General features: G+C 39.6%; 1 long non-coding RNA gene across 1 annotated transcript in view; it reads left to right on the plus strand.

Moving 5' to 3' along the window:
• The first annotated feature begins 439 nt into the window (after positions 1 to 439).
• Positions 440 to 26,440, plus strand: part of LOC126412817 (uncharacterized) — a 389,281-nt gene continuing 363,280 nt past the window's right edge. The window contains exon 1 of the long non-coding RNA XR_007575349.1: positions 440 to 583. This is a non-coding gene — a long non-coding RNA (uncharacterized LOC126412817). The remainder of the gene's footprint in view (positions 584 to 26,440) is intronic.

A 26,440-nucleotide genomic window follows, 5' to 3' on the forward strand; every position in this document is an offset into this window, starting at 1 on the left:
ATTTCACATATGAAACAGATAAATATCTTATATTAGAACAGCTTACAAAACTAATTTTATATAAATGTGGGATGGGATATAGAAAGGATCGGATCCTTTGACGTTTTATCGTGTGCTTATTTTCATTTGAATCGTGACCTTTCGTTATAGTTTGCATTTCAACAGTGTTCTGTGGTGACCTTGTGACTTATTTCTGTGAATGATCAGTCACTGGACTAATTACACTAATTTCTCTTTCTTAGAGTCTCTCAGAATGTTCATGGTATATATAAAAATGTTTTGAGAACTGGGTGACAATGTTTTTGCTACAGGGTGTAGCGCACAGCAACAGCTGTTGGCGGTTGAACGCTTGTATTATTTCGTCGCACTGTGGCTTTCGGCCTTCACTGTTGCGAAAGGTCTTACAATTCAGTCTGCGCGCGCACGTTACCGAAAGCGGAGCACTGATATCGCGTTTGATGTGCCGTGCGTCGCTTTTGTTCGTCAGATGGTGGCTTTGTGATTTTTAAATTGCTGGAGGAAGTCGCTGCCACTGAAGCTGCCTCACATCTTTCCTGTCCACTATTCAGTTACGGATTCACAGGTAAGTGATAGCTATCGCTGCAACTGCATGTGTGGAATGACACGGATTATGAATCGGCGCACACATCGATGAACTTTTTCACATGTATTGTGCAGTAGAATACCGCCACTGAAAATCGGCGAACTTTACAAATTCACTTGCGCTGTGGTGAGAGCGTCTACGTGAACGTTGTATTCGGTGAAATTCTCACTTCATAACATTACACTGTGTTTACAAGTTGACTTACGTACTAATATTTACAAGAGTTCATTTAAAATCTAGGATTAATTTATTTGGCCCCTTGAATCAGAACAGCTGTTTCTTAGTTCGTCTTTTTACCGTTTCCGCCACGGTCACATGTAAGCTTTCAAAAGTCCTTTTTCTTCGACTAAAATCATTCCAATCTCCTTTACAAATTAATGTCTTTCATAGTATTTACTATTAAAAACAGTCTTGATCACGATTTATTTATCAAGGTGACCGGTTTCGACCACTACTGTGGTCATCTTCATACCACTGAGTAGGAACCTCTTTCTGTTGAAGAATCACTTTCTTCAACAGAAAGATGTTCCTTCTCAATGGTCTGAAGATGACCACAGTAGTGGTCGAAACCGGTCACCTTGATAAATAAATCGTGATCAAGACTGTTTTTAATAGTAAATATTTGTAAGACATTGATCACTGCCTTTCCCGTAATGTATTCAAAAGTAATTCTTTCATAGTAATTTGTATCACGCTTGTTCATTCATTTTGAATGTCCAATACGTTTTTAATGCTCACTTAGTGACTTGTAAGTAGTGCCTCATTTATTTACAAGTTTCTTTCGTTTAAATTTCGTCGACGATCCGCGAGTAGGCTCACTTTGCCCACTATTCTATTTCGTTTTTTAAAGACAAGCACTCCTCAAACGGGGTCGAAGATTAATTTACATTACGCAATGCAAAAGCAATTTACGCGTCATGAACCTACTCATTTTCAGAAGTAGTGCCTAACTAGCCAAGCACACGTGCATCTTTACGAGTTGATCCTGGGGAATGTATAGGATCAAGGATCTCAAAGGATTTGCACTTAGGAAAGGGATTCATTATTCACATACTCACAGAGAAAACAATTTATATTGCACTGCACACTTAAAAATAAATTAATCACCTCAAGTATGTATATTTAATATGCACCTTGCTGCAGCTTGCTTATTACTCCTTGTTCATTTCTTGGAATAAGTACAGTTTATGCATTAAGCATTTGGGTATTAATTGTAATTTATATATTTAAATAAGCCTCTCACTCGATCGTTGTTGTTTGCTACTATGGTGATCTGCGAAGCTTGGACGAGATTTTTATTCTATTTGCTGCTAGCTTGCGAGTTTGCAGTTATCGCTGATGTTATATAGTACCGTGAACTTGCTATAATAAACCATGTTACACAATCATTCTTTTCCTCGGTTTGTTTATAACTTGGGCTCGTCTTATTTCGTGTTATATAATTAGATTCCTTTTTATACCATCACTCTTTTACTTTTGGTTAGCGTCAGTTTTCTTATTACAGCGCTGCGTTATCTAATTAGATTCCTTTTTATTACATAACTATTTTACTTTTGGTTATCGTCAGTTTTTTTTTAATGATAGCGCTGCGTTATCTATCTGTTCATGCTTAATCTTAGGTATCGATTTACTTCAAAAGAAATGTTATTCTCTCGGTGGCATAGCACTGTGCTGGAACTTACAAGCTACATCTATCGACTGCTTTGCGCTAACGGGTGGTGCCTTATTAACTTCGTGTTTTAAATTAGGGAATAACCTCATGGAATCGAATCTTTTCACATTATTTTCCTTCTTTGTCTGGACGATAACTATTTTCTTTCAAAACAGGTCACTGAATTTTCCTCGATTAAATTTCACTTACTAACACCAAGAGCATATGATCATCATTTTCATTTTACTATTTGGCGAGAAAAGTGCATTACTCCCTCCTTCCTCTTTCCCCATTTTAGTATCTCGGAGCTAACACCTCTCGGGTACACTGTCTTCCTTACATACTAGCTTATAACTAAAATAGGAAATCGCCTCTGGGACATGTTTTCCTACTTTCATAAAGTTTATTAAAATAAATACTTGTCTACAGCCTATTCTGTATTTTATTTTCCAGACACGGTGTTTTAATACATAAGGTTTCCTTTTAGCACCGGTTAACGTCCGTAGTCGGCTCAGTTCAGTTCTTGTCACTCATTGGTTAATCCTGATCTCCAATACCTTACAATTGTTTTACAGCTTAAATTAACTTACTTCGTGGTGTTATGATATTTTCTTAAATCATGATGGTGGAACAATCATTTGATTTTATTCGTGGCAGGGTCAGATAACAAATAGCTACCTATGTGGGGTTTCCTCATTATCACAAAAGGACCTTCATTAACGTATTGCCACTTACGATTCTACTTTAACAACAGGGATGGTTTAAAGTGAGTCCTGACTAATACCTTTTCTCCTTCTTTGAAATCGATTACTCTGTTTACTTTCTCTTCCAATGTCTTTTTTCGGAGGTTAGCATACGTTGTCAATGATATTAAAGCTTGCCTGATTTTTGCGTCTAGGTACGATTCGTTGCCTTGTAATTTTGGAAGTGTTTCTATCCATTCATTCCTTTCTTTTGATCTTGACATTAACTAATGAGGCGTGAATATGGTCGATGGATGGGGAAGGTGGTTTACGATCTGTTCGAAAGGTGTTAGGAAGTCTATCCACTTAGATTGCTTATTCGGAATGTACGTCCTTATACATCTTTTGAATTCTTTGAATATTCTCGCTGTCGGATTCCATTGGAGCCGGAATCGGTCTATCAGAATTTGTTTGATGCCATGGCGAATAAGGAACGCACGCCATTGGTGTGATGTGAAATTTGAAGCATTATCGGACAGGATTGACTCGGGAACACCGAATCGTGGGAAATAATCATTTTCAGTGCGACGAATTATTGGATTTGCACAGGAAGATTTCACTGCGCACAGTCTTATGTGCTTAGAAAAATTGTCCAGAATTGCAACTAAGTATTTAACCCCTCTCCTACTGGTGGGTAGTGGACCTGCCAAATCGATACTAAGAATCTGGTTTGGCCTTTCAGTAATTATTCGATTTAATAGGATTGAAGTAGAAATGTTTAACGATTTTGCCTCATGGCAGATGACACAGTTCCTCAATGATTGATCGATTCTCTCGTGTAGATTCCGAACATAACAGTAAGTCGAGATATTTCTTTTGCATTTCTCTGGACGGTAGTGACCCCATGAAATGTGGGTGGACTACAGAAGATGTTCTATGACATTTCGAGGGATGCACACACACCATCTTTCAGATGACTACGACGTCTTATGAAATAGCACTTGGTTATAAACTTTATAAAACTTTGACAACTTGTGGGCTGGATTTTCGTGAAGAAATTTTTTAACCTTATTCCATTCTGGATCTGTATTTTGAAGAAACTGAATCTGCCTACGTAATTGAAGAAAATACTTTCTGTGAATTGGATCTTCCATTTTAACAAATTTTTATAATTATATATTTGTTCCACCAGTTCACTGGTTTCTGGTAAGCCCTCAGGTGAGCGAGAAAGTGCGTCTGCTGTAATATTATCTTTACCTTTTATATATACAATGTCAAAGTCATATTCCTGTAGGAATAAGCACCGTCGAGTAAGACGGGGATGTTGCAACTTTCTTGTAAGGAGAAATGATAAGGCTTGATAGTCTGAATATACTTTAATTTTTCTTCCATAGATATAATAGTTGAATCGTCTAAAAACCCATACAACGGCGAGTGCCACCTACTCCGTAGCTGAATAAGACTTTTCACATTCAGATAATGCTCGACTCGCAAAGCTGAATACTTGGATTTGCTCGTGTCCATCTACTAACTGAATCTGAAAGAGACAAGCGCCGATACCCACAAAGGAAGCGTCAAATGTAATGCAAAATTCCTTATCCATCTGAGGATGAGGGAGAATGTTACTGTTAATTAGACTATCTTTAATTTTCTGGAATCTGTCCTTGCATTCCGACATCCAATTCCAATGTGAGTTCTTTTTCAAAAGATTATGAAGAGCGGGATTGTTCAGTACTTGATTGGAAACAAAACGTCTTCAGAATGAAGTGAGACCGATAAATCCTTTCAGTTGCCTTTTTGTAACAGGGGTTTGTAAGTTCTTTATTGCAGACAATCTTTCCAGGTCGGGTTTAATTCCGTCAGGAGTGATGATATGTCCTAAAAATTTAATTTCGATTTTCGCGAACTTGGATTTCTTAAGACTTGCTGTAACATCATACTCTATGAATCGCTGAAATACCTTTTGCAAAATGGCCACATGACCTTTCCAATTTTTGGATGCTACAAGAACGTCATTTACATAGACTGTTACCTCATCTAAAAGTTCAGTACCTAGTACATAAAAACTTCATGGCAGATTAAAACTTCGTGCCGGGCCGAGACTCGAACTCGGGACCTTTGACTTTCGCGGGCAAGTGCTCTACCAACTTTTTTTTTTTTTTTTAATCTCATTTTGTTCGCTTTCGTTCGTTGTATTGGCGCGGGGCGGACGCCGTAAGACATCCGTTTCAGTTCGTTTTTGATCGGTGAACTCAGTTTTTTGTTACACAGGGCAGCTAACCCTCTGACCGAACACGCTGAGCTACCGTGCCGGCAGACTGAGCTACTCAAGCACGACTCACGCCCCGTCCTCACAGCTTTACTTCTACCAGTACCTCGTCTCCTACCTTCCAAACTTTACAGAAGCTCTCCTGCGAACGTTGCAGAACTAGCACTCCTGAAAGAAAGGATATTTTAGAGACATGGCTTAGCCACAGCCTGGGGGATGTTTCCAGAACGAGATTTTCGCTCTGCAGCGGAGTGTGCGCTGATATGAAACTTCTTGGCAGATTAAAACTGTGTGCCGGGCCGAGACTCTAACTCGGGACCTTTGCCTTTCGCAGGCAAGTGCTCTACCAACTGTAAAGTTTGTCATGTCTCTTGTCTGACCGTACCGTTGTCTTTTAGTCCATTGTCGTATTGTTATTTGAAACGCGCTCGACTTTGCCTTCACTTTACTTCTTAACAGATTTACTGTTACCTGTTACTGTCTTACTACTGAGCACACTCGACATCAAGTTTAGCTTTCGTCTGTCTCAAGAATTCCATGCCCAGGAGACATGGCACTGATAAGAAAAGTGCATGTTATAGCAATAGACTTTATCTGGATTTGAAGCTGAGTTTGAAGATTTACACGTTGTGTTAGTGGACCAATTGCTCCCGAAACGGTGCTACCTTTAATTGGAAGTGATAAAACTTTGTATACAGAAGATATTGGCTTAAATAAACATAAGGATAAAACATTTATATTAGCTTCTGTATCTGCCATGGCTGGTACCGGAATGTTGTCAATTGATATTCTTATGGAAGCTCCAACTTGTTCATCCCAAGCGTCTTCATTGTCTTCCGTCTCAAGCGTCTGCTACTAGATAATCACATAAGTTTGTCTCTTTGTCATACCTGACTTGCATTAGTTTTGTGTGGACTAATGGACATGGTGCCCCCATCAAACCTGCAGCATCCTCTAGGAGGCTCAAAGGTGCTGCATTTAATTTTCCGCTCGGCGTTTACTTTTCCGCTGGTTCATGTTTCTCAAAGTTTCTTCCGTCTCAAACTCGTGTTGGTTTTGTGGCACTAACTCGGGTTGAACTAAGTCTTGTTCCTCTGGTGTATTCACTTGCGCATAATAAATTTGCGTATTACGCTGGCGTTTAGTCTTCAGACTTCCCGGAAGTCCATTCACTTGTTGCTTGAAGTGTACATTCTGTGGCTGAAAATTGTTTTGCGGTGGCTTGTGTGGAGAGTAACCGTTGTTGAAAGATGTATGTTGGCCTCCACTTTGATTATACCATTTATTTCCTTTTCACTGGCGATCTGAATTGTAAGACTGATTGTTTTGATAATTGCCGTTGGTCCGTTGTGCGTTTCCATATTGCTGGGACTGTGTGTTATAATGTGCGTTTCCGTATTGCTGTGGTGGCGAATTAGATATTGGATTGTATCTCCGCCTGTTACTGTACTTAGTTTTGTATTTACTGTTGGAGTACGTGCCGTGTTTATTTTTGAAACCGTTGTGGGGTTGATACTGGCTGTTATTGTACTTAGTTTTGTATTTACTGTTGGAGTGCGTGCTGTGTTTACTTTTGAAACCGTTGTGGGGTTGATACTGGCTGTCGCTGTGGCGCGCTTTCGATAGGCCACCATTGTTGCCTGCGTTCTCTATATTGTGCTGGCTATCTGCACTGAAGTGGGCATTGCCAACATTAACTCTAGCTTTGTCGTAAATAGGATCTAAGGAGTCTAACACAGATAGGAAAGTGTCAGTATCTTCCTCAGAGAGGTTTACTAACTTTTCTCTGATCGAAATGGGTAACTTTGTTTTTAGGATCATAATAACGTCTTTGGCGGTGATCGGCGAATCCCAGAACTTAATTTTCGCCCACTATTTCTTGAGGTACCTCCTCCGCTGCTACACACCAGAACTCCAGAAATTAGCTAAAAACATCTGTTAGAACACCTTGCAACATTTACAAGAGGCCACCATTTCGATTCGCCATAAGGCAGCGTCTCCTACGGTAGATCCAGTAAGGAACTGAATTCGCTGGCGGTCACTCCAGCTATTCGGAAAAATTTCGGAGCAATACTATAGTATGAATTTCTCTTTCCTGTGGGTGAAAAGTCGGGAAAACACGATGCTTCATGACGCTTTCCTCCTGCATCAAACTGACAAAAGTTGGTGGGCTGGTACTCTGATTGGTGTTTCTGTGTAACTGTGGGTTTGAGCGTTATCAAGTGGTGAAGGGTAATGTATCTGCTGTTGTTCATCACGAGGTAGTGAATTATTCCACTCTCCCGACACGTGATGTGGGGAATTTTCAACTTGACATTCGAGGGTACGGACTTCAACATCTGGTGACGCCATTCAGGTAAATCCTGAGCTTTTCAACTATTTGTTGACGTCATTCGGGTAAATCCTGAGCTAACGTTCGCCTCATCTGGCCTAATCCTGACATGACCGTATCTCCTGTTTTTCCAGGGGCTGCCAGTATTTCAAAGGTTACATTTTTGACAGTTTCGCTGAGTTCGTTCATGAGCTTCTTATCTATGAATCCGTCTTTGTTTTTAATCCACTCTTGGTAGTGTTCGGACAATGCTTCGGCATGTGCCTTGACAGTATTCTTTACTTGATCCTCTATATTGAGAGTCTCAATCTGTTTGGAAAGATCATCAACAACATTCTCGATCGTGTCTACTGCGGTTTTAACTCCCTTTACGTCATCAGAGATTGCATTATAATCTTTTAATGTCGCAGCTTCTTGATGGTATTCCATCACTTTCGAATTTATCTCCCCCTTGGCTGCTTCGATTTTGGCATCTAACCGTTTGGATATGTCCTCTATTTTCGACTCTACTTGTGTGTCAGTTTCTAACCTGATGGCCTTGATCTGAATACTGATTTGGTTTTGTGCGTTACCCAACTGAGTATTTAAATCACATGTTATGTGTCCTTTTAGTCGGTCTTTACCGAGTTTAACCGTGTATTTAGGTAATTTGTTTGCAGGTCTGTTTTCACTGTTTTTACTGAATTTATGTCTGTTTTTACTGAATTTATGTCTGTTTTTACTGAATTTATGTCTGTTTTTACTGAATTTATCTTTTCATTAAGATCTGCACGGACCTGGTTTTTATTAAGCCTTTTTCGGCCATCTCATTTTCTTCGCATATCTTTGTATCCAATTTTCTTGCTTTTCAAGTTCCTTTCTTTGTGTTTCTTTCTGTCTTTGACTTTCGAACTTGCTTTCGTTTATTGATTCGATCATTGCAGCCAGGTCACTTTTTCAAAAACGGGAATAGTTTGCGCACTAGGACAGGCTTCTAAAACTTCGGTCGCGACTGCTTCTGCCTCCGCACGTGTACCTATCGCGTGTGATCGTAATGGATAGTGAGGTCCATTCGGATTACCGCCGTCATGTGCTTTTGTCTGTGTCCACTGTTTACCGTCAGCCATGTTCGCGAATTATTTGTCAAACGTCTAGATGCTACTGATATTATTTGTCACTGCCGTCAGTCGTTTGCCTGTGACGTAGTGTTATGGCTTGTTGGGACCTGAGACGAAATTTTAACTGCAGGTAACAATTGACATTCACGTACGTCAAGAAGACAATATGGTTCCTATTTATTACAAACAAATGAAATGACACACGTTTTACCACCTTTGAGCGTAACTACCCGCCAAATTGTAAAATTCCACGTTGCACTGACAACAATAGTACACTTTCACTGAATTCAACAACCGAAGACGACTATGAAAAGAAATGAAATAAAGCAGTTTCAAGGCGGGGAAAGACAGGGTTAAGTTTTGATCAACTCGAAAGATGCTACGTCACTACGAAAGCGAGGTTACTGCGTATGAAAATTTCACTTACCTTTTGCCGTCTTGATAGCGGTACGACTGGACACTCGCGTTTTTTGGTATTTCCTGCGTTCATTCTTCTGGATCGATTAAATGGTTTATCCCACTTCTCTTTCTCGGGTGAATTGTATCCACATGAAAAAATGAAAGTTATTAGAACAAGCACTGAAATGTTTTAAACACATTCATGAAATGATTTTTGATCAAGTCTCTGTTCGGGCGCCAAGTGTAGTGTTGAAGATATAATGATGTTTTGTGTGTAACTTGGCGACAGAATCAGAGATTGATTGAATTATCTTATAGCAACAAGTCACTAAATACGTGACACTCTTTGGACATGGAGCAGCAGATTAATTTATTTGAGATTGGTAGGAAGCAACATTATCATTTCCGCGCGTTTTCATGACCGCGATGCAGTCATACCCGGATCGACACTAAGGGACCAAAAGATTTACTGACTTTAAAAGAAATCAACACTACACAATTGAAAACGATTGTTTCAGAAATGACAGGAAAACGATAATGTTCCCCCTGCTTCAAGACTGCGTACCTTTTTATATTACAGTTACAATAGCTGGTGAGTATTAACAACAGCTTTGCACATCACAGGCAATACTTGCGATTAATGTCGCCTTGATGGAGCCTGCTCGTAATTAATTACACAAAACTACATATTTTCTGATTGAGAAGACAATTAGCACATTTACAGACTATTTTGCACGAATTATAAAATACAGATTGCCGAACGCAGCAAGTCCTCGTCCGCCTTTCATGGAATAGAAACAGTAGAAGGTGAAACGCTCAAGGCCTCATTTGTCTTGAAACAACAGAATTCTTTTTATATCATTAATCGATACGTATACTTAGAGATTTACAGCCGCCGCGCAGGAGCGACGAAGAGAAATAATAATAGATTCTGTCGCTGCTATGCGACGGTTCATTTCTTTTACATTACAATTGTATGATAACTTCAGGCCATAAGGCGTTTACTATTGAGCGTATACTAATGTTTGTGAGGTGAAAATTACCAATATTACACCACCCTCAGCCCCAATTTTAATCCAGTTTCAATAACTCTTAGACCTGCCACTTTCACTATACAGGGTTGAGTCACTAACTTTTGCAACCAAGAATAACACCGAAAGTATGATAGGAGCTGAAAAGTTTGTGGCACAAAAGTTGCGTGGGACAATGGGGGCCATAATATGACGTTGGTTTTTTGTTGCTAGGGTGGGGTCGCTTCAGAGATGTGAAGGTCAACTTCGTTTTTTTAAATGGTATGCTGATTTCTTTTAAAGTCAGTAAATCTTTTGGTCCCTTAGTGTCGATCCGGGTATGACTGTATCACGGTCATGAAAACGCGCGGAAATGATAATGTTGCTTCCTACCAATCTCAAATAAATTAATCTGCTGCTCCATGTCCAAAGAGTGTCAGGTATTTAGCGACTTGTTACTTAAGATAATTCAATCAATCTCTGATTCTCTCGCCACGTAACAAAGAAAACATCATTTTATCTGCAACACTACAGTGGGGATCATTTAATCAACAACTTAAAATGTGCGAATGACATAACTCTTGTAGCAGGGAATAGAGAAGACATTAAAAGCGAGCCGTAAACAAAAAAAACGAGAGGACATTCAGTACATTGGCATAAGGTTAAATTTGAAGAAAACGCAATTTTTTAATACAGGAATGAAGACTAATCACGTGACATACGGGGAAATTATTGATGAAGTCGATAAATATATGTATTTTTAGGATCTAAGATAGCAAAAAGCACCTCCTAACTCAAGGAAGCAGAAAAATTCACAACTTGAAAAAGCCGCTACGATTAAATTGGGCGAGTTGCTAAAGAAACGAAACTATCATTAACAACCGAATTAAATATGACTGCAACTTTGATCTTTCTCGTAGTTTTGTACGTGCTGACAATAAAAAAAAATGAATTGCAAGAAAATCGATTCTTTGGAAAAGCAGGTGTGGATTGAAAATTTTTAAAAATGTTGTCCTATAAAAAATGAAACTGAAAACATCTTTGGAGGCGAAACTACTAGAGATGAAATGAAGATACCATAAGAATATGGTGAGGGTAAAGGACTCAATAGGGAATTACGTAACGCTCTGAAAAACAGACGGTCAACGATGAAGAGGAAAACCAAGAATAACATGTTCTGAGGTCACCACAGGAAAGAGCGGCCTGACCCTGGAAGATATGAAGAGCAAACCAGTGTCCACGAGTGCATGGGAGGACGTTGTTCATCATTCTCCAGGAGTAGGGGACAGCTTTATGGGTCACAACGCACCTAGAAAGAGAATTCTGTGAACTCTCCTCGGCATCTGAGCTCGTTTGCGTTATTCTTGGTTGCAATAGTTAGTGACTCACCCTGTATAGTGAAAGTGGCAGGTCTAAGAGTTATTGAAACTGGATTAAAATTGGGGCTGAGGGTGGTGTAATATTGGTAATTTTCACCTCACAAACATTAGTATACGCTCAATAGTAAACGCCTTATGGCCTGAAGTTATCAAACATTTGTAATGTAAAAGAAATGAACCGTCGCATAGCAGCGACAGAATCTAGTATTATTTCTCTTCGCCGCTCCTGCGCGGCGGCTGTAAATCTCTATGTATACGTATCGATTAATGATATAAAAAGAATTCTGTTGTTTCAAGACAAATGAGGTCTTGAGCGTTTCACCTTCTACTGTTTCTATTCCATGAAAGGCGGACGAGGACTTGCTGCGTTCGGCAATCTGTATTTTATAATTCGTGCAAAATAGTCTGTAAATGTGCTAATTGCCTTCTCAATCAGAAAATATGTAGTTTTGTGTAATTAATTACGAGCAGGTACCATCAAGACGACATTAATCGCAAGTATTGCCTGTGATGTGCAAAGCTGTTGTTAATACTCACCAGCTGTTGTAACTGTAATATAAAAAGGTACGCAGTCTTGAAGCAGGGGGAACATTATCGTTTTCCTGTCATTTCTGAAACAATCCTTTTCAATTGTGTAGTGTTGATTTCTATTAAAGTCAGTAAATCTTTTGGTCCCTTAGTGTTGATCCGGGTATGACTGCATCGCGGTCATGAAAACGCGCGGAAATGATAACGTTGCTTCCCACCAATCGCAAATAAATTAATCTGCTGCTCCATGTCCGAAGAGTGTCACGTATTTAGTGACTTGTTGCTATAAGATAATTCAATCAATCTCTGATTCTGTCGCCAAGTTACACACAAAACATCATTATATCTTCAACGCTACACTTGGATCCCGAACATGGGCTTGATGAAACTATTTCATGAATGTGTTTAAAACATTTCAGTGTTTGTTCTAATGACTTTCATTTTTTCGTGTGGGTGCAATTCATCCGAGAAAGAGAAGTAGGATAAACCATTTAATCGATCCGGAAGAACGAACGCAGGAAATCCCAAAAAACGCGAGTATCCAGTCGTACCGCTATCAATACAGCAAAAAGTAAGTGAAATTTTCATACGCAGTAGCCCAGCTTTCGTAGTGACGTAGCATCTTTCGAGTTGGCCAAAACTTAACTCTGTATTTCCCCGCCTTGACACTGCTTTATTTCATTTCTTTTCATAGTCCAGTCTTCGGTAGTTAAATTCAGAAAAGTGTGCTATTGTTGTCAGTGCAGGGTGAAGTTTTACAATATGGCGGGTAGTTACGCTCAAAAGTGGTTAAACGTGTGCCATTTCATTTGTTTGTAATAAATAGGAACCATCTAGTCTTCTTGACGTACGTGAACGTCAATTGTTATCCGCAGTTACAATTTCATCTCAGGTCCCAGCAAGCCATAGCACTATGTCACAGACGAACGACTGACGGCAGTGACAAATAATGTCCGTAGCATCTTGACATTTGACAAATAATTCGCGGATATGGCTGACGGTAAACAGCGGACACAGACAAAAACCGATGACGGCTGTGATCCGAATGGACCTCACTATCCATTACTATCACACGCGATAGGTACTCGTGCGGTGGCAGAAGCAGCCGCGACCGAAGTTTTAGAAGCCTGTCCTAGTGCGCAAACTATTCCCGTTTTTGAAAAAAGTTACCTGGCTGCAATGTTCGAATCAATAAAGGAAAGCAAGTTCGAAAGTGAAAGACAGGAAGAAACACAAAGAAAATAACTTGAAAAGAAAAAAAAATAGGATAAAAAGACGTGCGAAGAAAATGAGAAGGCCGAAAAACGGCGTAATAAAGACCAGGTCCGTGCAAATCTTAATGAAAAATTCAGTAAAAACAGACATAAATTCAGTAAAAGCAGACATAAATTTAGTAAAAACAGACCAGCAAACAGAATAAATTACCTAAATACACGGTTAAACTCGGTAAAGACTGAACTAAAGGGAGACATAAATACCCAGTTGGGTAACGCGTAAAACCAAATCAGTAGCCAGATCAAGCCATCGGGTTAGGAATTGACACACATGTAGAGTCGAAAATAGAGGACATATCCGAACGGTTAGATGCCAAAATCGAAGAAACCAAGGTAGTGGGAAATTCGAAAGTGATGGAATACCATCAACAAGCTGCGACATTAAAAGAAGATTGTAATGCAATCTCTGGTAACGTAAAGGGAGTTAAAACCGCAGTAGAGACGATCGAGAATGTTGTAGTTGATCTTTCCAAACAGATTGAGACTCTCAATATAGAGGATCAAGTAAAGAATAATGTCAAGGCACATGTCGAAGCATTGTCCGACCACTACCAAGAGTGGATTAAAGACAAAGACGGATTCATAGATAAGAAGGTCAAGAACGAACTAAGGGAAACTGTCAAAAATGTAACCTTTGAAATACTGGCAGCCCCTGGAAAAACAAGAGACGCAGTCATGTCAGATTGGGCCAGATAAGGCGAACGTTAGCTCAGGATTCACCTGAATGGTGTCAACAGATGTTAAAGTCCGTACCCTCAAATGTCAAGTTGAAAATTCCCCTCATCATACGTCGGGAGAGTGGAATAATTCACCACTTCACCACCACCTGATGAACAAAAGAAGGTACATTACTGTGTACCACTTGATTACGCTCAAACCCACAGTTCTATAGGAACACAATTCAGTCAGAGTACCAGCCCACCAACTTTTGTCAGTTTGATGCAGGAGAAAAGCGTCATCAAGCATCGTGTTTTTCTGACTTTTCGCCCACAGAAAAGAGAAATTCATATTATAGTATTCCTACGAAATTTTTCAGGAAATTTTCCGAATAGCTGGAGTGACCGCCAGCGAATTCAGTTCGTTACTGGATTTATCGTAGGAGACGCTGCCTTACGGGGAACAGAAATGGTCGACTCTTGTAAAAGTTACAAGGAGTTGGAACAAATGTTTTTAGCTACATTCTGGAGTTCTGGTGTGCAGCAGCGCCTGAGAAAGGAGGTTTACAACGCTGAAGTGTTTAACAGTCAGGCCGGTAGCCTGAGGAGATATTTCGAGAAATATTTAGCGAAAATTATGTTCTGGGATTCGCCGATCACCGCCAAAGACGTTATTATGATCCTAAAAACAAAGCTACCGATTGCGACTGACTCTTTCCTATCGGTGTTAGACTCCTCAGATCTGATTTACGAGAACGCTAGAGTTAATGTTGGCAATGCCCACTTCATTGCAGGCAGCCAGCACAATATAGAATACGCAGGCAACAATGGTAGCCGAGCAAAAGCGCGCCACAGCGACAGCCAGTACGAACCCCACAACGGTTTCAAAAATAAACACAGCACGTACTCCAACAGTAAATACAAAACTAACTACAATAACAGGCAGAGATACAATACAATATATAATTCGCCACCACAGCAATACGAAAACGCACATTATAACACACAGTCCCAGCAGTATGGAAACACGCAACGGACCAACGGCAATTACCAAAACAATCAGTCTTACAATTCAGATCGCCAGCGAAAAGAAATAAATGGTATAATCAAAGTGGAGGCCAACATACATCTTTCAGCAACGGTTACACACCACACACGCCACAGCAAAACAATTTTCAGCCACAGAATGTACTCTTCAAGCAACAAGCGAATGGACCTCCGGGAAGTCTGAAGCCTAAACGCCAGCGTAATACTCATATTTATTATGCGCAAGTGAATACACCAGAGGGACAAGACTCATTTCCACCCGAGTTCGTGCCACAAAACCAACACCAGTTTGAGACGGAAGAAACTTTGAGAAACATGAACCAGCAGAAAAGTAAACGCCGAGCGGAAAATTAACTGCAGCACCTTTGAGCCTCCTAGAGGATGCTGCAGGTTTGAATGGGGCACCATGTGGATTAGTCCACACAAAATTAATGCAATCAGGTATGCCGAAGAGACAAACTTACGGGATGATCTAATAGCAGACACTGAGATGTAAGACAATGACGACGCTTGGCGTGAACAAGTTCAAGCTTCCATAAGAATATCAATTGCCAACATACCGGTAACAGCCATCGTAGATACAGGAGCTAATATAAATGTCTTATCTTTATGTTTACTTAAGCAAATATCTTCTGTATGCAAAGTTTTATCACTTCCAATTAAAGGCTGCACCGTTTCGGGAGCAATTGGAACTTTACAATTTGTTAACAGATAACGTTCAAATACTTTCTAAGAAACCTCGACTAATAATATGCTTCGAGTATCGAATGGAGGTGCTGCCGCATTCAACCTACTGTAAAACAAGCTATTCAGTTCCATATGCAAGACGCGAAGCTGTCAAGTGCGAGATTAGGAAAATGTTACGCTGGAATGTGATAGATTTTATCTCATTCACCCTGTTCGAGTCCTTTATTGTCTGTACCAAAATCAGATGGTACAGTAAGGATAGTCTTGGATCCAAGATCAAAAAGAACCCATAAGAACTAAACCTGAGGCCCTTGAAGAGCATCTGCAGGAGTTTCATGGAGTTAGGTATTTGAGTCCCCTTGATCTGAAAAGCAGTTACTGGCAAGTAAAACTTGCGCAGCGATCTAGGATGCAAACGGCGTTTGTACTTGTAGGTACATCTTACCATTTCAAAGTCATGCCGTTTGATCTAAATGTGAGCTCCGGAATTCTTATTTCAGCTGTTGACTATGTACTAGGTACTGAACTCTTAGATCGAACAGTCTATGTAAATTACGTTCTTGTAGCATCCAAAAATTGGAAAGGTCATGTGGCCATTTTGCAAAAGGTATTTCAACGATTCATAGAGTATGGTGTTACAGCAAGTCTTAAGAAATCCAAGTTCCCGAAAAGCGAAATTAAATTTTTAGGACACATCATCACCCCTGAAGGAATTAAACCTGACCTGGAAAAATTTTTTGCAATAAAGAACTTACCAACCCCTGAAGGATTTATCAGTCTCACGTCATTCCTCAGACGTTTAGTTTCCAATCAAGTATTTAACAATCCTGCTCTTCACAATCTTTTGAAAAAGAACTCACATTGGAATTGGACGCCGTAATGCCAGGACGGATTCCAGAAAGTCTGATTAACAGTAACATTCTCCATCATCGTCAGATGGATAAGGAATTTTCCATTACATATGACGCTTCCTTTATGGGTATCGGCGCTTGTCTCTTTCAGATTCAGTTAGTAGATGGACACGAGCAAATCCAAGTGATCAGCTTTGCGAGTCGAGAATTATCTGAATGTGAAAAGGCTTATTCAGTTACGGAGTTGGTGGCACTCGCCGTTGTAAGGGCTTTCAGACGATTCAACTATTATATCTACGTGCTTCGATAAGTTCTGAAGTGATAAGGAATACTAGTCAATACATTATAAGCAGATTGTAGCGGTTCATTGATACCAGTGCTGATCATTTCGAACACCTTCGTTGACCTTCAAAGACCTTACTGTTACACGTCATTTGAGTCCTCTCGAAAGCCGCTATAAGAAATAAGTACCAAACTATAGCAACACATTTAAAAAAAGCAAAGTTGACCATCATACCTCTGAAGCGACCCCACCTAGCAACAAAGAACCGTCATATTATGGCCCCCGTTGTCTCATAAAACTTTTGTCCCACAAACTTTTCAGCTCCTATCATACTTTCGGAGTTATTCTAGGTCGGAAACAGTTAGTAACTCACCCTGTATATTATTCACCATACAAACTTAAAAAATGGAGATATTATGCATCTCTGTCTGACTTCTTTCCCTGATCCGGATATTTCTGTACTTCGTCCTGGAGTTTTTCTGTTGCTTTATGGTTTTTGTACAGATTTTTGATTAGCTGAATAATGTGCTCTGTTATTTCAATAAAGCCTAGTTCTTCCTATGTGTTTGAGTGACTTATGCAGTCAAATGCTTTTTGGTAAATAAATCTTGCTGATATTCTCTGGCTTTTTCCAAGATCGATCTATCGTTTGTTATTCGATCCCTGGTGCCACTAATCTTTCTGAATCATGCTTTTACCATTTGCAGCTGGTCTATGTATTCTTTCCACGTGGCAGGGTAGAATTACTTGCTAATCAGCAAGGGTCAAAATTAATTACAACAACGCTAAAATAATGGACCAGCATCACACAGAAAAGGTACTGGTAGAAATAAAAAGAGTTGGTGAGTTTTTTATACCTGAGGAAGAAGGAGGCAGTGACTGAATGAACAGGGAATAAAATAAATGGAAGATAAAACTGGAGTTCTTTTGGCTATCTTAATAAGATTTACATAACTAATGTTTTCGGATGTACAAAAAGTAATTAGTAGTTGTTTGTACTACTTTGGAGAATGAGACACGTGAAAACCTTTCATAAATGGAGGCTTGAACAATGCACAATGGAGAGGTGTTTTGGAATGACTGCGAAAGAAAAGAAAATGAGCAAATAGATCAGGGAGCAGAGTGGGGAAGAACACAAAATTATGATCTAAATTGGAATACAGTGGAGGTGGGTAGGGCTTGTAAGCAGGCGAATTGATGGTAGATGGATGATAGAAGCATCTCGATAGATTCGAAGAGATAAGAAAAGGCGAAGGTCATAGCCTACTGAAGAGAGGATTCCATCAAGGATGTGTGAATGTGAAGAAGATAATGCATGGAGATGATTACTAGATGTCTTTATCCAGCAGTGTGTGCAAGACTGCTAATGATGAAATATGTGCTCTTGTGACGTAAACCAAATGTGTTGTATTTCTTAGATCATTATTTTTACACAGTCATTATGTTTTACTAGGCAAATAATTCAGTAAACGTGCAGTGCTGTAGGGATAAAATATATTTTGTGAGTGATGTTGCTAGATAGCGTTCAGTTGGACAAAACTAGCATTTTGCAGTGAAGAGATTAAGGTTTTACTTTAAATAAGAAAGCAGCCTCACGCATAAAAATGATTTCCTTCAATCCAATAACTTGAGTTTTGTGGTTATTCTTTGTCTTATGCGTGCAGTAAATATGTTCTAAAGCATTGTGTAGCCCACTGATTGCGTTCTAGTCTGCTATCACGACCCGGCACAATGCAATATCAAACAACAGATCGTTAAATGCAGTGCCAGTGCATGAAAACCACGTGGCGTGTTGACTACAATGTTTCGTAGCTATATTTGCGTCTTATTTTCTTCACTAACGACTACAGGTTCTTCTTAAGCTCTCGTAGAATTAAGCTAATCGGAGTAGAAAACTTCTCGTTGAAATTATTATTTTCCATGTCTAGCGTTTATTGGAGTTGCGTTATATATATTACTAGACTGGCAAAGACGTAGCTGTTATTGAGGGTGGACGTTTGTTAAGGTAAGATGGCAGCGTCAGGAAGTTTGTATGTGATACTAACACGATTTTCTGAAACGACATGGCGTTGTAAGTTATACGAGATGGTTTAAAGAATGTCTTCAGATGAGCAAATATTTACGTACTGGTTTAACACATTCAACGTGGAATTGTGTTATGAGAGTTAAATATGCACACGTTTAAAGCAGACTGCATTTTTCGTAAGAGCACTCAAATGAATAAATACACTTGTTATCAACGACGAATAGCACGTTCTGCTTATAGGAGCACTTTCACAACGAGCATGCTATTCGAAGAAAGTTGATCAAAACTTGTTAAACGCACATCATTAAGCTACGTCTGTTAATACTGGAATATTAAACCACCTAAAATATACATAACATATTTAAATACTGCCGGTATTTCGGATACGGCAAACTAAAGTGTAATTACTTAGGCTTACATACGGTACAAAAGCAGAAACACGTAAGATGTTTCTATTTTTGCTTGCATTGAGACATGTTCCTTTCCTTGCATCATCCGTCTGCTGTACGAACACTTCGCATGTAATGACCGCTATGTTAGAACTCTAAAGGTGTTTTGTCAATCTATTCCCATTTCTTAAGAGCGTTTTATAGGTAAGCAAACAGCGATTTACACCTTCTTTTCGCTCACCGCCATATTGCTGTTCTAAAGTGGTGGCTTCAGTGACACCAAAGACAGTATTGTATAGAACATACATTGCAGCTGATGTGGTGTTACAGAACTTAAGCTTTTATGAATCTGATTACTTTTTATTGACGTTGACTGTATCTTCGAAAAGAAGTAAGTAGTTAAAAATGTATAGTTTGATCTATTCGCTGCCTATTTTTGGTCAAAACTGCAGTAATCGCAGCAAAATATTTTCCTAGTCATGTTATTTTACTTAAAATTAAACTCCAAGAGATGTTCATTAATATCATTACGACCTATTTTATAATGTTTTTTAAAACTTTCCGAAACATTTTTCACTCGTGTATAGTAAAAAAAAGCTCCTGTATCGGTTTCAATATATTGGTCACTAGAAGTCACATAAAGTTTACACAGTCCAGGGGGGCAGGGGTGAACGAAGTGAAACTTGACGGGTGGAGGTGGTAAGTGATGTTATTACAGTGTTACAAAACTGAGACAAAACAAAAAAGAAGTTGCCACTATGAAGCTTGTTAAAAGTACGATGTTTCATCCCCTCTGGTCTAGATGCAAACTTTGTTTCGGTTTGGAAGTGTGACATGATGCAGTTATATGCTATTATTCTCTGTACTGGCTTCGGGACGGAGCTAACGTCCAAGCTGGTATTTATGTATCTCATACTTAAGTTTAGCAGAGCACTTTAAAGGTTTGACACAAAAAGTCAAGTGTGAAAGTTACAAGCTATTACATGTCTTTACGCAGAGTAACTTACGGCGCGCAAATTACACATGTTTGAGAACGAGTGTACTTAGCGAATATCAACAAACCTTAATCGTAAATTCAAACTTTCAATATAATCAAAGGAAAAAACTATATCGCTAACTACGTCCTTGCTACTTCATCCAGTAAGATTTCTGCCTCAAGCATCACGTTTCAGTTAATTACTTCTTTACCGTTGATTCTATTTCCAACAAATTCTGCAGACCGCATTCACTTATACTAGCCTACTAAAGGTACCTGCATAATAATATAATTTTCAGGAGTTACTATGTGGTAAACATTGAGATACGTCGAAAACTAGCTTTTGCTCGAAATGGAATGCAAATTACCCTGGCTATATCCAACCAGTATTTCATATATACAGCACCTAGCTACTTACAGCAAACTTTAAACATAGTTTCAAACCTCTTCTTAACTTTCCTCGCCTACATGCTTATCGTCAAATATTTAACACATTAACTCATTAATAAATCAATCAGACGATTGAAGCAGTCTTAAAGGCGGGAGTTCGTTTCATAAAAGAATCAGGGGGTAGGCGGAGGGGGAGATGAAGTTTACAGGCAAGTATACTAATGGTTGTAACATATTTACTATAATTACGAAAAACCAAAAGTTTTCTACTCCACCGAATCATACATTCAGCATCTAAAAGTTCTTTTACGAGCTGTTTCGAAATGAATATATTATTTAATTAAATTTACGTTCTGCCTTAAGTTATGAGGCAGTCTACTCTCGCTTATCGCTCTTCTCTTGTCAATTAATTTTTTCTGCAGCAAACGGTCGATGTTACTTTATTCAGAGATAACTCACTCTTCGTGAAATTCTGTTCACTAATTTTCTTTATTAATTTAAGCGCTCATTTATTTGTCTTATGAATTAGACTTCTTTTTACTTACTGATTTTTATCAGACATCTGACTACGTATTTAAAATTTCCATTCTACTCGAATGAAGTTATTGGTCCTATAATTTTCCTTGAAACAAACAATTGGTACTTTTCGGTACTGTTAACATGAAATTACATATATCTTAAAGCTTTTTTCACTTATTTGCTGAATGTAATCTTTTATGATCTGAGAATGAAAACATAGTCTAGGTAGGTTTTTGTGGTAACAGCAAATAGCTTTTTACACTACAATGCAACGCTCTTTTCTTTAGGCTTCCGTACCTCAATCGGTAAAAAGGAACCCTTATAGGATCACTGTCTGTCTGTCCGACTCTTCAAAGCCCCCTTTGTGAGGAGCTGGTTGCCATATGAAGTTCAAATTTATCTCACATATTAAGGCCTGCGACCATTGTCGGTGTAGAAACAGTGGAGCTTCTAAATCAATGCAATCGTAAGATGAGGCTACTTCCGTCACATGTTTTGACACTCGCGAACACACTCATCAAAAACAACTGGGTACTTCCCGTTGACCGAAGATAATGAATTTGGCAAGAAATAGGGTTTTAGTACCTCCAAAGAAAAATATACGAGAACTGTTAATTTGTAATTATATTATACGATTAAAATACTTTTGTCATTTGTTGTCAGACTGTCGCTCTGTCTGTCCCATACGACCACTTTTCTCAGGAACCGGTGGATATATCAAACTGAAATTTATGTCGTATGCTGAGGTCTACAGTTCCTTGATGAGGTAAGTAATTTGAACTTCTAAGTCAAAGCAGTCAAAAGTTACAGCTATTTATGTCACATGTCTTGATACTTGCAAACCCACTCATTAAAACCTACAGGTACTTCCTCTTAACATGATATTTGTCAATTAGAAAGGTTTCACAGTACAATTAAGTTAAAAAGAGATCATAAAATTGCTAATCTGTAATTATATCGCAAGGAAAAGTATTTCTTTTCTGATTTATTCGACATCACACTTGAAATTAAAACATTCTCAAAAGTGCTGGGACCGATATCTCGCCAGCATGATTGGTGATAAAAGGCAAAAATCGTCAAGATATTCGATTTCCGGAATGCATGAACTGTCAGTACGCATAATTAAAGTTGTATGGAATTCTCAGTGCGCGAAGCCTACTCGCAGGTGGCCAATTTTATTCTTTCAGTTGTGTGTCCACTCACAGCCTTTGCGTGCCTCAGTATTCTTCACCTTATACTAGCCTCGGTCTTTTTGAATAGTAAACAAATCTAGGTAATACCTCCACTTTGACACTAATTCTTTAAAAAATCCATTTCAAGCGTTGGCGTGTCACTACTCATACGTCTACCAACTGATCATAAAAAATGGTGGATACTCGAAGGAGCCTATTCTTTAACATGGTAATTAATGGTGTACGTTGCTTCCTACAGTTCCACAACATCTGATTAAAATTATGGTATCAATAAGAAAACATTTTATGTGCGGGTTTGAGTACGACATGTCGAACCATTAAATAGTACCATCCGTTACACCATCCAGATACCAGTGAATATAATTCAGGACTCAGAATAACGTTTACCAACAGAGAAAAATAGCCACCTTTGTCACTAGACACGGTGCTGCCTATGTGTGAGTTCTGAATCATGGATAACGATCTGTATAGTTACTGAGACCACAACTTTAAACATACCTGTAAACCCCATCGAGATGTCATTTACCTCACGATCAACTAATAATGACTGTTTCTTCCGCAACATTGTTCTCTATTACACAGATTAAATCTTAATTCGAAGTCAGCAACTGAAAACAGCAAGATGTACCGAACTGATCACAAAGATATTTGCTTTTTGTTACCAGTAAGATTACCATACTCTGCCTACCAATACACGATGTCGACTCTATACTCAAAATCTAACTGATTGCAGATACCGTTCTGGTTATGGGTATGAACCATATAATAGCAAAAATAGAGTTATTTGCAGTTTTTAACCCTCCTCGATAGTATTTTATGGCCGTCTGTAGGCTCTATGGCGGCCAGCTGTGATGCTCTGGGCGTTGCATAGCATCCGGATTAACGACGAAGGCAGGTTCTTAGACGGTTTCCCAAATCCGGCTAGGTGAATACCAGACTGCTGCCCATGTACAGTCCTATTAACAAAATAAGCAGTTATTTAGAAATCATTCGCACACTTTAGCAAGGAATAACGCTAGAGGCCAGGAGTGGAGGGGAGCGGGGGGTGGGGAGAGGTGGTGGTTGCACTGAAGGTCATTATCCCATACTCTAGCGAAAAGATAAGGAAAGAGAAGACCTCCGTAATAGTGCTAAAAGTTAAGGGGCAACCACATTAATTTTAATGTCACTGAAGTACATATATATTAAATTTTCAGTTCTCTGTCTTCATAATTAGTGAAGTGGCTCGGCTTTGGGAAAGCACAGAGGGTCAATATAGCAGTCTAGCAATGAATAAAGTGTCCCTAATGGTTACCGTAATGTTAACAAATTCATACCATGTCTTAATCACCAGTTTAAATTGCAAGACGATTTTAGGTCAACAAACACAGTCAAGGTCAATGCGATTTATTTTTAAAAAAAATGTTCTACCAATCCGTTTTGTTACAGATTTTCTTAAATTTCCTTATTTGAACAGGAAATGCCTTTATAATTTTCTCACTTTATAGTCACTTGTAGCAGCAATATTTATTACTGTATTCCTCAAAACAGTCAAGTGTGATAATTTCAGAATTAGTCGCTACAGACATTCAAGCACACGCGGTAATCGAAATCATCATGTAAGGTAAGTACTAAATCTAATTCTTTCCTGGAACGATGTATAAGGAATTTCTTTTCCATCACCTGCCTAATCTGGTGGTGGTGGTGGTTAAGTTCCTATGGGGCCAAACTGCTGAGGTCATCGGTCAGTAGGCTTATACACTACCTTAAACCAGTTTACGTTAAGGACAACACACAGACCCATGCCCGAGGGAGGACTCGAACCTCTGACAGGGTAGCCGAGCGAACTGTGGCAAGGCGCCTCAGACCGCGCGACTACACCGCGCGGCTTGCCTAATCTGCACCTCCAGATAAAACGGCGTGGCACTGAATGGTTCCTCTATTCATTGAGTATTTTTTGGTTCATTTTTATTAAAGCCAAAATTTCTGTTCCGTATGGAGGATATGTACTTGTTATATTTGCAGAGATGTTCATGTCAGACATATTTACATGGTAGAATGATTTACACGTGTACTTTATGTGTATAAATGTGGAGAAACTGTAGCCGGTCAACGAGAACCAGTGCTTACCGTTGCTGCTCTTTGCTGTCGGAAAGGAATGATTCACTTCCGGTTGTTTATGTTGGACGAACGGTGACACTGTACGTTTCTAATGTTATCGTGCCGAACGCTCAAGGAAAAAGACATCCATGAGCTCAACGTTACTGCAGATGGAGTAGTGTAATTGGGACCATTAGAAAGGTACTGCGGTAGCCCACCGAACCATATTCTGTTGATAGGCGATTGTCGAAGTTGGCAGACAGTTTACAGTCTGCGTAGAGTAGCTCCACCGCCCCGCCAACCAGCCTTTCTCAACGTAACACCGCACGCGTCATTGTGTACTCTGTATTATTGATATCTTCAGATGAGATGCAACGATACTGCCGGCCGCGATGGTCTTGCGGTTCTAGGCGCTCAGTCCGGAGCCGCGCGACTGCTACGGTCGCAGGTTCGAATCGTGCCTCGGGCATGGATGTGTGTGATGTCCTTAGGTTAGTTAGCTTTAAGTAGTTCTAAGTTCTAGGGGACTGATGACCATAGATGTTAAGTCCCATAGAGCTCAGAGCCATTTGAGCCATTTTGCAACGATACTGTATAGTGTACTTAGCGTACATCAAAACTGATTGGTTCAAATGGCTCTGAGCACTATGGAACTTAACATCTGAGGTCATCAGTCCTCTGGACTTAGAACTACTTAAACCTAACTAACCTAAGGACATCACACACATCCATGCTCGAGACAGGATTTGAACCTGCGACCGTAGCAGCAGCGCGGTTCCGGACTGAAGCGCCTAGAACCGCTCGGCCACAACGACCGGCCATCAAAACAGACTGCTTTTAGGACAGCACAAGAAAATTGAAAGTGTCACTTGAAATTAGGACAAGAACAGCATTCGAACGATGTAAGGACAGCGCTGTGCAACCTTCTCATTATTTTAAAGGATAAAGCAAGTATAGCAAAATGAGATCGATACTACAATTTTTCTCAGTAGATTTCTCGCGCAGAACAAGGGCAGATCGTAGATCTAGCTATTTTCGAAAATTGACAAAATACTGGAAACCTAAAGATGGGGCGATTTGATATTTACATTACGAGACAATCGTTATAGTGTCATGTGTTTCCCACGGTTAAAAGCGCCACATAACGTAAATAAACTACAGCGTTGTCTATTTCGCTACAGTCTTCTTTGTCAGAATATTTTCGAAGTAATATGCGTGCAGGATAACCATTTCTGATTTATACACTGGGCTGACATTGGTCATGGGATAGGTATGTGTACATATGAAGGTGGCGACGATAGCACAGCGTACACAATGTTCGTATTAGCGGAGCTGTCGTTGGTTCTGAGGCGATTAACGTGGAAACGTTTCCGACGTTATTATGGTCGCACGTCGAAAACTAACAGCTTTGAACGCAGATTGGTAGTTGTTCAGTGTGGTGTCACCGCCAGACACCACACTTGCTGGGTGGTAGCCTTTAAATCGGCCGCGGTCCGGTAGTATACGTCGGACCCGCGTGTCGCCACTGTCAGTGATTGCAGACCGTGCGTCACCACACGGCAGGTCTAAAGAGACTTCCTAGCACTCGCCCCAGTTGTACAGCCGACTTTGCTAGCGATGCTACATTGACAAATACGCTCTCATTTGCCGAGACGATAGTTAGCATAGCCTTCAGCTACGCCATTTGCTACGACCTAGCAAGGCGCCATTACCAGTTTATATTGAGATTATAAAACATGTATAAACAAGAGCGATGTACACCAATTATGGATTAATGTTAAGTATTACATCAACTACGTACTTTATTTGCTACTATTAATTCCCTTAACTGTTCCAGACCTCATTCCAGTTTGTATGAGCTTAAACGCGTGCCTTTCGGCTACCCGTCACTGTGGATTGGCTGTCTTGCCAGTCCACAACATTCAGTTTCGAAAATCGTTAGGGAATTCAATATTCCGAGATCCACAGTGTCAAGAGGGAAATATCAGCGGGCCCCAGGATAAAGAAACAAGTAAACGGGCATGGGAAGGGTGCAGGCCATTTACCGTAAGTCATTTCTTACGCCACAAGAGTGAAACAATCTTTTATTGCACATGTACCAAAACACAAATAAAATAC

The sequence above is a fragment of the Schistocerca serialis genome, chromosome 7 (genome assembly GCF_023864345.2).
Source record: "Schistocerca serialis cubense isolate TAMUIC-IGC-003099 chromosome 7, iqSchSeri2.2, whole genome shotgun sequence".
NCBI classification, from domain to species: domain Eukaryota; kingdom Metazoa; phylum Arthropoda; class Insecta; order Orthoptera; family Acrididae; genus Schistocerca; species Schistocerca serialis.